Genomic DNA, 12,312 nt, shown 5'->3' with positions numbered 1-12,312 from the left:
CTACAGTCCCAGCAAAGCCAGGCTCTGGTGCCTTGCTCTGAAGGTCAGAGGGATTGCATTTCTGGGCTCCATGGGTCTGCAACTCAGAGGAGCAGTTCTTGGAAAGCCACCACCCTCAGGGCACTGCAGAAAGCAGACTGAACCACCCTTACCCACCAGTCTCCCTGTGAAAAAGGCCTAATTACTTATCCCAGGGCATCAGCTTGAGGGGAACGCTTAAGATTACGACTTGTAGAGGATACAGAAGTGCTCTCAGGGAATGTCGGATGGGGAACACCATCTCTGCACTCACCCTCGGCCTTGCTGTAGCTCCTGGGTACCTCCCAGAAAGGAGCTCACACACTGGAATGGAGCTCTGATTTTTGCAACTGTCACTAAGGGACACCTCCAGGTCTCCTGGATGGGAGAAACGCAGGGTTCACGGTTGTGGTCCCACAGGGCAGTATATATTTGCATACCTTAACAGCTGCTGCCTGAGGGTCTAGCTTCTAATCAGCTGAAACTGGGTGCTGACTGAGATGCCTCCCTCACAGGTCTTGGCACGGCTTCCACAGCTGGGACCCTATATCAGGAATAAATCAGGCTGCCTAGAAAATCACAAAGGTTCAAGTGACAGCCAAGAGCTAGGGCAGAGGTAAATGATAAAGTTCATCTTCTGTATATGGCCACCCCTTCAAGACTGGGAGAGATAGCTATTTCACCTAATACAGAGAAACAAACACAGAGACTCAAGCAAAACGGAGAGACAGAGAAATGTGTTCCAAACGAAAGAACAAGTTAAACCCCAGAAAAACCTTAATGAAATAGAGATATGTAATTTACCTGATAAGGAGTTCAAAGTAATGGTCATAAAGATGCTCACCAAACTCAGGAGAAGAATGGATGAACACAGTGAGGACTTTAACAAGGAGATAGAAAAGATAAAGTACAAGACAGAAGTCACAGAGCTGGAGAATACAATAACCGAGAGGAAAACTGGAGGGGTTCAACAGCAGACGAAAGCAGAAGAAAGAATCAGTGATCTGGAAGACACGGCAGTGGAGCGCACTCAAAAAGAGCAACAAGTAGGAAAAATAACTTGAAAAAGTGAAGATAGCTTAAGGAAACTCTGGGACATGAAGTGGAATAACTTTCACATTATAGGGGTCCCAGAAGGAGAAGAGAAAGAGAAAGACAGAAAACTTATATGAAGCAATAGTGGCTGAACACATCCCTGCCTAACCTGGAGAAGGAAACAGATATCCAGATCCAAGAAGCCCAAAAAGTTCAACATAGGATAAACCCAAAGAGACCCACACCCAGACTCATTATAATTAAACTGTCAAAAGTTAAAGATAGAATCTTAAAAGCAGCAAGAGAAATACAACTTATTATGTACAAAGGGACTCCCATAAGACTATAAGCAGATTTCTCAACAGTAACTTTGCAGGCCAGAAGGGAGTGAATGATATATCCAGAATGCTGAAAGGAAAAAAAAAGTCTAACCAAGAACACTCTATCCAGCAAGGCTATCATTCAGAGGAGTTCATTACCACTGAACCAGCCTTACAGGAAATTACAGGAAATGTTAAGGAGGCTTCTGTAAGCTGAAAAGAAGGAGCACTAATTAGTAACAAGAAAACATATGGATGTGAACATCTCACTGGTAAAGGTAAATATATAGTAAAGGTAATGGATAAATTGCTTTAAAGCTAGTGTGAAGGTTTAAAGACAAAAGTAGCTAAACAAACTATAATAACTAGTTAAGGGATACACAAAATAAAAAGATGTAAAATGGAACATCAAAAACATAAAACCTGGGTGGTGGGAGTAAATTAGAGTTTTAAAATGTGTTCAAACTCAACTTGCTGTCAAGTTAAAATAGACAGTAGGCTATTATGGTAGCCTTATGGTAACCTCAGAGCAAAAACCTAGAGTAGGTTCACAAAAGGTTGTGAGAAAGGACTCTAGCACACACCATAGAAAGGCATCAAATCACAAGTGAAGAAAGTAAGAGAAGAAGAAAGGAACAAAAAGGAACTACAAAACAGCCAGAAAACAATTAACAGGATGTTAATAAGTACATACATATAAATATTTCTAAATATAACTGGACTAAATTCTATCAAAAGACAGAGAGTGGCTGAATAGATAAAAACGCAAGACCGATCTATCTGCTGCCTGTAAGAGACTTACTTCAGATATAAGGACGCGCACACACTGAAAGTTAAGGAATGGAAAAAGGTGTTTCCTATAAATGAAAACCAAAAGAAAGCTGGGATAGCTATACTTAAAACAGACAAAGTGTATTTTAAAACAAAGACTGTATTCAAAGACAAAGATGGGCATTCAATAATGATAAAGGTGTCAATCCAATAAGAAGATGTGACATTAATAAATATCTATGCATTCAACATAGGAGCAACTAAATGTATGAAGCAAATATTAACAGATCTAAAGGGAGAAATTGACAGCAATAAAATAATAGTAGTAGACGTTAATACCCCGCTTACATCAATAAATAATTTTGGACAGAAAATCAATAAGGAAACATTGGCCTTAAATGATACATTAGGCCAGATGGACTTAATAGATATACACAGAAAATTCCGTCCAAAAGCAGCAGAATACACATTCTTCTCAAATGCACATGGAACATTCTCTAGGATAGATCATATTTTAGGCCACAAATAAGTCTCAATAAATTTAAGAAGATTGAAATCATATCAAGCATCTTTTCTGACCACAGTGGTATGAAACTGGAAATCAATTACATGAAGAAAATTGGAAAAATCACAAATATGTGGACATTAAATAACATGCTGCTGAAGAACAAATAGGTCAGTGAAGAAATCAGAAAAGAAATTAAAAAATACCTTGAGATGAGTGAAAATGGAAATACAACCTACCAAAATCTATGGGATGCAGGAAAATCAGTTCTAAGAGGGAAGATTATGGTGAAACAGGCCTGCCTCAAGAAACAAGAAAAATCTCAAATAAACCATCTAACTTTATACCTAAAGGAACCAGAAAAAGAAGAACAAAGACCAGAGTTAGTAGAAAAAAGGAAATAATAAAGATCAGAATGGAAATAAGTGAAACAGAAAATTAAAAGACCAGGGAAAAGATCAATGAAACTAAGAGCTATATCTTTGAAAAGATCAGATTGACAAAACTTTAGCTAGACTCATTACGAAAAAAGAGAAAAGGCTCAAATAAATTATACCAAAGAAATATGAAGGATCGTAAGCCATTACTGTGAAAAATTATACACCAACAAATTGGAGAACCTAGAAGAAACGGATAAATTTCTAGAAACATAGAATCTTCCAAGACTGAATCATGAAGAAATAGACAATTTGAATAGACTAATTACTGGTAAGGAGATTGAATCAGTAATCAAAAAACTCCCAACAAATAAAGTCCAGGACCAGATGACTTCACTAGTGAATTCTAACAAGCATTCAAAGAAGATCTAATAAGTATCCTTCTCAAACTTCAAAAAAAAAAAAAATTGAAGAGGAGGGAATTCTCCCAAACTCATTTTCCGAGGCCAGGATTACCATGATATTAAAACCAGACTAGTACACCACAGAAAAAGAAAAATTACCGGTCAATATCCCTGATGAACATAGATTCAAAAATCGTCAACAAAATATTAGCAAACTGAATTCAACAATACATTAAAAGGATTGTATACCATGATCAAATGGGACTTATCTTTTCCTTTAAGATCAGGGACGAGACAAGGAAGCCCACACTCGTTACTTTTATTCAACATAATATGGGAAGTCCTAGCCACAGCAGTTAGGAGTTTCCCTGACGGTTAGTGATGTTGAACATCTTTTCCTGTGTCTTTGAACCATCAGAGCCACAATGAGATACTACCTCACACCTGTCAGAATGGCTGTCATCATGAAGACCACAAATAACAATTGTTGGCAAGGATGTGGAGAAATGAGAATCCTGGTGCACTGTTGGTGGGAATGTAAATTGGTACAGCCATCGTGGAAGACAGTATGGAGGTTCCTCAAAGAATTAAAAATAGAACTACCAATATCAGCGAGCAGTTCCACTTTTGGGTATTTATCTGCAGAAAACAAAAACACTAATTTCAAAAGATGTATGTGCCCCTTTGTTCATTGCAGTATTATTTACAATAGCCAAGATATGGAAACAACTTAAGTATCTATCAATGGGTGAGTAGATAAAGAAGATGTGGTATATATATATACAATGAAACACTACTCAACCATAAAAATAATGAAATCTTGCCATTTGTGACAACATGGATAGACCTTGAGGGTATTATGCTAAGTGAAATAAGTCAGAAAGAGAAAGACAAATATCATATGATTTCACTTACATATGGAATCTAAAAAACAAAATAAACGAACAAACAAAACAAAACAGAGCTAACAGAGAACAGACTGGTTATTGTCAGAGGGGAGGGTTATTGGGGGGTAGGCAAAATGGGTGAAGGGGATCAAGAGATAGAAACTTCCAGTTATAAAATAAATGTAATGGGAATGTAATGTAGCATGGTGACTACAGTCAGTAATATTGTACTGCAAATTTGATGTTTATAAGAAAGTTAATCTAAAAAGTTCTTATCACAAGAAAAAAAGAAAACTAACTGTATGGTGACAGATGGTAATTAGACTTATTGTGATCATTTCACACTGTATACAAATGTTGAATCATTATGTTGTACACCTGAAAATAATATAATGTTATATGTCAATTATAGTAAATAAAACAAACAAACAAAAACTCCTGCGGTTTGGTCATTATTGAAAAATTTTTATATCAATATATGTCAAATGTCACCTTTTCAAATAATGGCCCAGTATCACACAGTTGCAAAAATATGCCATATATTATTTTTATAGTCCAGTTTACTGGACATTTAGATTAAACATTTTTTCTTTAATGTAAACAGTCTTATAATAAACACTTTTAAAATATTTACCTTGGCACTCGTCCAAGAGTTTTGTCTGGATAAATTCCTAGAATTCATTATGTTTAAAACATACTTGCTAATTTCACTTGAAATAATAAAGTATATATCAGTTATCCTTTGCTGCATAACAAACTACCCCTGAATTTAGTTGCTTAAAGCCACTAAATCATTTATTTTGCTCATAGATCTGCAGTTCAGGTAAAGCTTAAATTGCCTCTTATCAGGTTTGTCCCTCCTCTATATGGTGTCAGTTATAGGTTTACTCGGGGAATGAAATATTTACTTTCAAGATGGCTCAATCAGCTTGTCTGGCCAGATGGTATTTGCAGTCAGCTGGGAGCTCAGCCAGGGCTATGGACCAGGGTCCTTAGTTTCTCTCCACATGACCCTTTCCATGGATTGTTTGGGCTTCTTCCTAGCTTGGTGGATGGGCTCCCAAGAGTGAGTATCCTAAGAGAGCAGGCAGAAAGGCATGGAATTTTTATTACATACGCTTGAAAGTTACAAAGTGTCTATTTCATTATACTCTCTTGGTGAGGCACTCACAAAGGCCTGCCCAGGTTTAAGAGGCGAGGGTGTAGACTCCACCTCTTGATGGGGAGGGAGTGGCAGTGTTTTAAAAGAGCATGTGCATGAGAAATATTGCTGCGAACTTTGGAAAATACCATCTTCCATAAAGTAGAGTGAAAACTGGATGGTTTAAGATTTAGAATTTTGAATCGGTCTAGACCACATAGCTCTGTATATTTTGTTATTGACAACAGATTCCTCAGTTTTTATTGTTCATAAAAGGAAGGTAAAGATTTGTGGTCAGTAGAAAGTGGTCAGTAGAAAGGTTGGCATCCAGAACTAGAATATGGTCCAGGTTCTTCCCAAGGGCCTTATAAGGTGAGGAGAGTAAGTGGGGCAACACAAGTCAAAAGGCAGTTGGGAAAGAAGGCGGTCAAATGCCAAGGAGACCAATTACAAATGCCATTTCCAAATACTCTGGTGCACCATCAACCTCGGGTTGTAGAATAAAGAATTTAGGATTTATTGGTTGGTCAGTGCATGATGTGTGGCTATATCAGAGGTCAGGTGGATGAGGACATTCAAATTACTTCCTCATGTCATGCAAGACACAAACAGCCTCACCTGTGTGTCCACATAGGTCTCAGGATAGCGATGCTGAAATAAACTCGAAAATCATTTAGACTCAGATGTCCTTCAGAAACTGCTGGGAAGGGGGTAGTGGCAGAACAACCCTAGAGGGAGTGTGAATGGATATTTTCTCCATAGACTTGGCCATTCAGGAAACTGTAATCGCAATTTTTTCCCCTGAATGTCAAAAGGTAACTACAGATATTCTGTCTTCTTGCAGGAATCCCTCTTTACAAGGCATTTTTCATCAAAACCGTATGAATGGTAGTTGATCACTGCAAATGACTCTGCCACTAGGACAGTAACTTTGGGTTTTTTTTTTTGTTTTCTTCCCTATTGAAATTGCTCTGGAAAGTAATGTGGAGAACGCGTATGAATCACTAAGTGATTAAATCCAACTTTACATAGATTCAAAGTGCTTGGAGGAGTGCAGCCCCCTCTCTTCCTTTGTTAGTCGGAATTATTTCCAACAATGAAGGAAACAGTTGTCAGAGTGACAAGGGTAGATTGTAATGTGCCCTAAAAAGTGAACAGAAATGTTTTTTCTGAATGCGCACATATATTTTTTAAAAAAGAACAAACAAACAAATGAAAGTCATGCACTTCTATCTCTTGCACCCACACATAGTTTCATTTTGTGGCAGGGAAATTTGGGGATTTTAGTTCAATATTGATAGTTTAAAATTGATTTTAATTAACTGTCTGCGTGCAAATATGTAATGACATTTGCAAAAATCAACGACCCCTTTGGAAATTTGATATGAAGAGTTTAATAAGCCTGAGAATTTAAACTTGAAATGCCCCATGACCATCATGTGGAACAGCAATTATCACTGTTACTTGCCAGGCAATATTCAGTTTAGATTTAGTCTCAGTGTTTCTCAATCAGGAACAATTTTGCCTCCTGTCCTCCTTCCCCTCCCACTTCTGACTCCCCTCCCCCGCCAAGACATTTTTGGTTGAGTGTGTGTGTGCGTGTGTGTGTGTGTGTGTGCGCGCGCGCGTGCGTGTGCGTATTATTGGCCAGAGATGCTGTGCTGCTAAATATCCTACAATGCACAGGGGAGACCACCACAACAAAAATTATCTGGTCCAAAATTTCAAAGGTGAGGTTGAGGAACCCTGGTTTTAGTTCAGACGTAAGAAATTTACTAGTGTAACTGTTAACCAAAAACCTCGTCTCCTTTATTGCTGCCAAGGCACCAAAACCAGGCTCATACTAATTGGGTTGGATTTTTTTTTCTTTTAACATCTTTATTGGGGTATAATTGCTTTACAATGGTGTGTTAGTTTCTGCTTTATAACAAAGTGAATCAGTTATACATATACATATGTTCCCATATCTCTTCCCTCTTGCGTCTCCCTCCCTCCCACCCTCCCTATCCCACCCCTCCAGGCGGTCACAAAGCACCGAGCTGATCTCCCTGTGCCATGCGGCTGCTTCCCAGTAGCTATATACCTTACGTTTGGTAGTGTATATATGTCCATGCCTCTCTCTCGCTTTGTCACAGCTCACCCTTCCCCCTCCCCATATCCTCAAGTCCCTTCTCCAGTAGGTCTGTGTCTTTATTCCTGTCTTACCCCTAGGTTCTTCATGACATTTTTTTTCTTAAATTCCATATATATGTGTTAGCATACGGTATTTGTCTTTTTCTTTCTGACTTACTTCACTCTGTATGACAGACTCTAGGTCTATCCACTTCATTACAAATAGCTCAATTTCGTTTCTTTTTATGGCTGAGTAATATTCCATTGTATATATGTGCCACATCTTCTTTATCCATTCATCCGATGATGGGCACTTAGGTTGTTTCCATCTCCGGGCTATTGTAAATAGAGTTGCAATGAACATTTTGGTACATGACTCTTTTTGAATTATGGTTTTCTCAGGGTATATGCCCAGTAGTGGGATTGCTGCGTCATATGGTAGTTCTATTTGTAGTTTTTTAAGGAACCTCCATACTGTTCTCCATAGTGGCTGAACCAATTCACATTCCCACCAGCAGTGCAAGAGGGTTCCCTTTTCTCCACACCCTCTCCAGCATTTATTGTTTCTAGATTTTTTGATGATGGCCATTCTGACTGGTGTGAGATGACATCTCATAGTAGTTTTGATTTGCATTTCTCTAATGATTAGTGATGTTGAGCATTCTTTCATGTGTTTGTTGGCAGTCTGTATATCTTCTTTGGAGAAATGTCTATTTAGGTCTTCTGCCCATTTTTGGATTGGGTTGTTTATTTTTTTGTTATTGAGCTGCATGAGCTGCTTGTAAATTTTGGAGATTAATCCTTTGTCAGTTGCTTCATTTGCAAATATTTTCTCCCATTCTGAGGGTTGTCTTTTGGTATTGTTTATGGTTTCCTTTGCTGTGCAAAAGCTTTGAAGTTTCATTAGGTCCCATTTGTTTATTTTTGTTTTTATTTCCATTTCTCTAGGAGGTGGGTCAGAAAGGATCTTGCTGTGATTTATGTCATAGAGTGTTTTGTCTATGTTTTCCTCTAAGAGTTTGATAGTTTCTGGCCTTACATTTAGGTCTTTAATCCATTTTGAGCTTATTTTTTGAATGGTGTTAGGGAGTGATCTAATCTCATACTTTTACATGTATCTGTCCAGTTTTCCCAGCACCACTTATTGAAGAGGCTGTCCTTTCTCCACTGTACATTCCTGCCACCTTTATCAAAGATAAGGTGTCCATATGTGCGTGGGTTTATCTCTGGGCTTTCTATCCTGTTCCATTGATCTATATTTCTGTTTTTGTGCCAGTACCATACTGTCTTGATTACTGTAGCTTTGTAGTATAGTCTGAAGTCAGGGAGCCTGATTCCTTCAGCTCCTTTTTTCGTTTTCAAGATTGCTTTGGCTATTCAGGGTCTTTTGTGTTTCCATACAAATTGTGAAATTTTTTGTTCTAGTTCTGTGAAAAATGCCAGTGGTAGTTTGATAGGGATTGCATTGAATCTATAGATTGCTTTGGGTAGTAGAGTCATTTTCACAATGTTGATTCTTCGAATCCAAGAACATGGTATATCTCGCCATCTATTTGTATCATCTTTAATTTCTTTCTTCAGTGTCTTATAATTTTCTGCATACAGGTCTTTTGTCTCCTTAGGTAGGTTTATTCCTAGATATTTTATTCTTTTTGTTGCAATGGTAAATGGGAGTGTTTTCTTGATTTCACTTTCAGATTTTTCATCATTAGTATATAGGAATGCCAGAGATTTCTGTGCATTAATTTTGTATCCTGCTACTTTACCAAATTCATTGATTAGCTCTAGTAGTTTTTTGGTAGCATCTTTAGGATTCTCTACATATAGTATCACGTCATCTGCAAACAGTGACAGCTTTACTTCTTCTTTTCCGATTTGGATTCCTTTTATTTCCTTTTCTTCTCTGATTTTAATGATTCTACTTTCACAGCTGAATAACAGCCTTTAACTTGGGACTCTATAGTAGGGATTAATTGAACAAAGCTAGGCTGACACAAAGGATGAACTCTAAACAGATTTTCTAAATAGTCTCCTTAGGCCTATCTAGAGGCATGACTCTTATAAACCACTGGTTTCCCTTGTTAGAATCTGGTAAAATCTTAGTCCGTAGGTCTCTAGCAGTACATGAAGGCTCATGAGATTCCCTATAAATTTACACTTAATTTTAAAATGTGAAATTTCTCTGCTTTATCACATGCTGTTTTGTTGATGTGGCTCTTTTTTACCTCTTGTTTATTCTTTCTCTTCTCTTTGTGATTTCACATTCCTATGTTGCCTTACATATAAGGTGTGAACAACCCTTCAAATACCTAAGACCTCTAAGGGCCGAGAAGGGTTTTCTAAACTTTGTGCTCCATTCTTGTGCCGCTTTTTGTCTTTTTCAGTAAGGTTGCACTATTTCATTGACCATTTGCTCAGAACTGTCAGTTGTCTATGGAAGCCTGTGTTGTTTGGCTACACGGATATTGGGTTAATGACATCACCGATCAATATTTCAGCTGCTTAATTAATTTGCTTATTATAATCTATTCTGTTCCAGAAAGGATTCAATGCCCTTTATCAAAATACTTTTTAAGACTTTCTGATTAGGGCTTCCCTGGTGGTGCTGTGGTTAAGACTCCACCTGCCAGTGCAGGGGACACAGGTTCAAGCCCTGGTCTGGGAAGATCCCACATGCCGCGGAGCAACTAAGCCCATGTGCCACAACTACCGAGCTTGTGCTCTAGAGCCCACGAGCCACAACTACTGAGCCCATGTGCCACAACTACTGAAGCCCGTGTACCTAGAGCCCGTGCTCTGCAACAAGAGAAGCCACCACAATGAGAAGCCCGTGCACCACAACGAAGAGTAGCCCCCACTCTCCGCAACCAGAGAAAGTCCGCGCACAGCAACAAAGATGCACCGCAGCCAAAAATAAATTAAAAACAAAAAAGACTTTCTGATTACCTGCGCTGCCCAGTAGCCACTTGACCACACTCCAAGCAGATCTGTGGGCAAGCTGTTTTTGATCTTTGGATATTGATAACCCTTCAGTCTCGGCATCCAGGGAGGGATTTTTTTTTTTTTTTTTGGTCTAGCCCTTGAGAACTGAGGCAGAAAGAAGCTGCGTTTAGCAAAGTGCCACTAAGAAGTCTCTTTCTCTAAAGATATCTTTCTATCGTCTTTCCTTGTTCCATGGTTGGAAAGCATCCCTTTATCTCAGAACCTAGGAGAAGAGCTATGTTTAATATGTCAAACCCATGGCTCACCTTCAAACTACTGTTATCCCGAGTAAAATTATTTTTATCTATTCTAAATCTTTTAACTCCTCCTCGATCCATTACAGGTGAGCTGACTACAAAAGTATGGAAGTACTGGTTAAGTTTCTGGGTCATAGAGAGCCAAAAAGATCAGTTCTTAACCTGTAATAATAATTTGAAAGGTTAAAATGGTAGAAAATCACATACTCTTTTTACTTCCTGGACTTTAGAGATGGGACATTTGGCAAGACTCCCAGAACACTCATTCCATCACCCTGAGAAGAACAATAAGGGCCCGGGTTGTAGATCCTTATTGAATTTAAAGGTCAGTCACATACTGTCCTGTTGCAGATGAGGACCCAGCTCTGAAATGACTCCCGCAAGAATTTTCTCATTTTTAAAACCTCCTTTATGTAAAACCATCCATTGGCTCTAATCAGAAATTTAATTTATTCAGAGATAAGGCAAAGGAAGATCTTAACTTCTCTGATGTGAGGGATCTGAAGAAATTAGGAGTGAGCGAGATTAATATCAGAGCTTTGGCAGTACACACATTTCCTAATGGATAAGATCTTTGCTTTTGTTATTTTAATTTTCTCTGCATAGAGTCAGATAGCCTACGTGCCTTCAATAATGATGACGCCAAGTTGCTAGGCTTTTAATTCTCATCAGGAAGTCCTAAAGTAATTTTTAAATGTCCTTTGGATCCAAAGGGAAGATAGACTCACATTCACTCATTCATTCAGCCACATTGAGTGAAAGCCTATTATGAAAGTCTTGCTGTGGTAGATTCTGGGTATGAAAACAAGACATAATTGGGAATACATGACATAGTAAGGAAACTGATGTATAAAATTTCAATATAATGATACAAGAGCAACAGACTACACACACAAAGACTGGGTGATGAACACTTTATGGGTGGTTTTGGGAAGCATTCACAGCGTAGGCCACAGGGCTGGCTCTTGAGGAATGAGTAGGACATCATCAGGTAGATGATGTGGGAAGCGGTAGTTAAGGCAGGTCCCATGCTTGTGTGATTGAAGACCTGGCAATGAGAAATAACAGGGCGCTTCTTGAGAGACATAAATAATTTGGTTTGGCTTTTATCCCGAGGATCAGCCCTGGATAAGGCTGGAGAAATAAACACGAGCCATGTAGGTTTAGGAATGTGGACTTTATCTTGCAGACGACATATTCCTCGTATGTCACATTGAGAGTTTAGAATGACTTCTTCTCTTTGTCAAAATGAACTTTTCAGATGTATATTGTTTCCCTGGCAAGTGCAGAGAGATATGATGTGAGGGGGCAGAGGGCAGAGAAACAAAGAGAAAAATCACTGCTTTCCTCATAGAAACAAGAGAAAGAAAACAGAGAATTGAGACCGTAAGTAATGGTTAGCCACGAGCAACAGGCCTGCAGAGGACATCAGTTCCCTTCAACAGTTCCTCCCAGTGCTAGTAGTGGGAAGGTGAGGTATAGGCAAAGAAATCAGCAAAGGCA

At 38.6% G+C, this 12,312-nt stretch overlaps 1 long non-coding RNA gene across 1 annotated transcript in view; it reads left to right on the top strand.

Annotated features, from left to right (window-relative positions):
• Window positions 1-11,089, top strand: part of LOC132522944 (uncharacterized) — a 173,800-nt gene extending 162,711 nt beyond the window's left edge. Inside the window, exon 4 of the long non-coding RNA XR_009541385.1 lies at window positions 11,040-11,089. This is a non-coding gene — a long non-coding RNA (uncharacterized LOC132522944). The remainder of the gene's footprint in view (window positions 1-11,039) is intronic.
• Window positions 11,090-12,312: the final 1,223 nt, after the last annotated feature.

Source organism: Lagenorhynchus albirostris, chromosome 7 (genome assembly GCF_949774975.1).
Source record: "Lagenorhynchus albirostris chromosome 7, mLagAlb1.1, whole genome shotgun sequence".
NCBI lineage: Eukaryota > Metazoa > Chordata > Mammalia > Artiodactyla > Delphinidae > Lagenorhynchus > Lagenorhynchus albirostris.
This window is presented reverse-complemented; position numbering and strand designations above follow the sequence as displayed.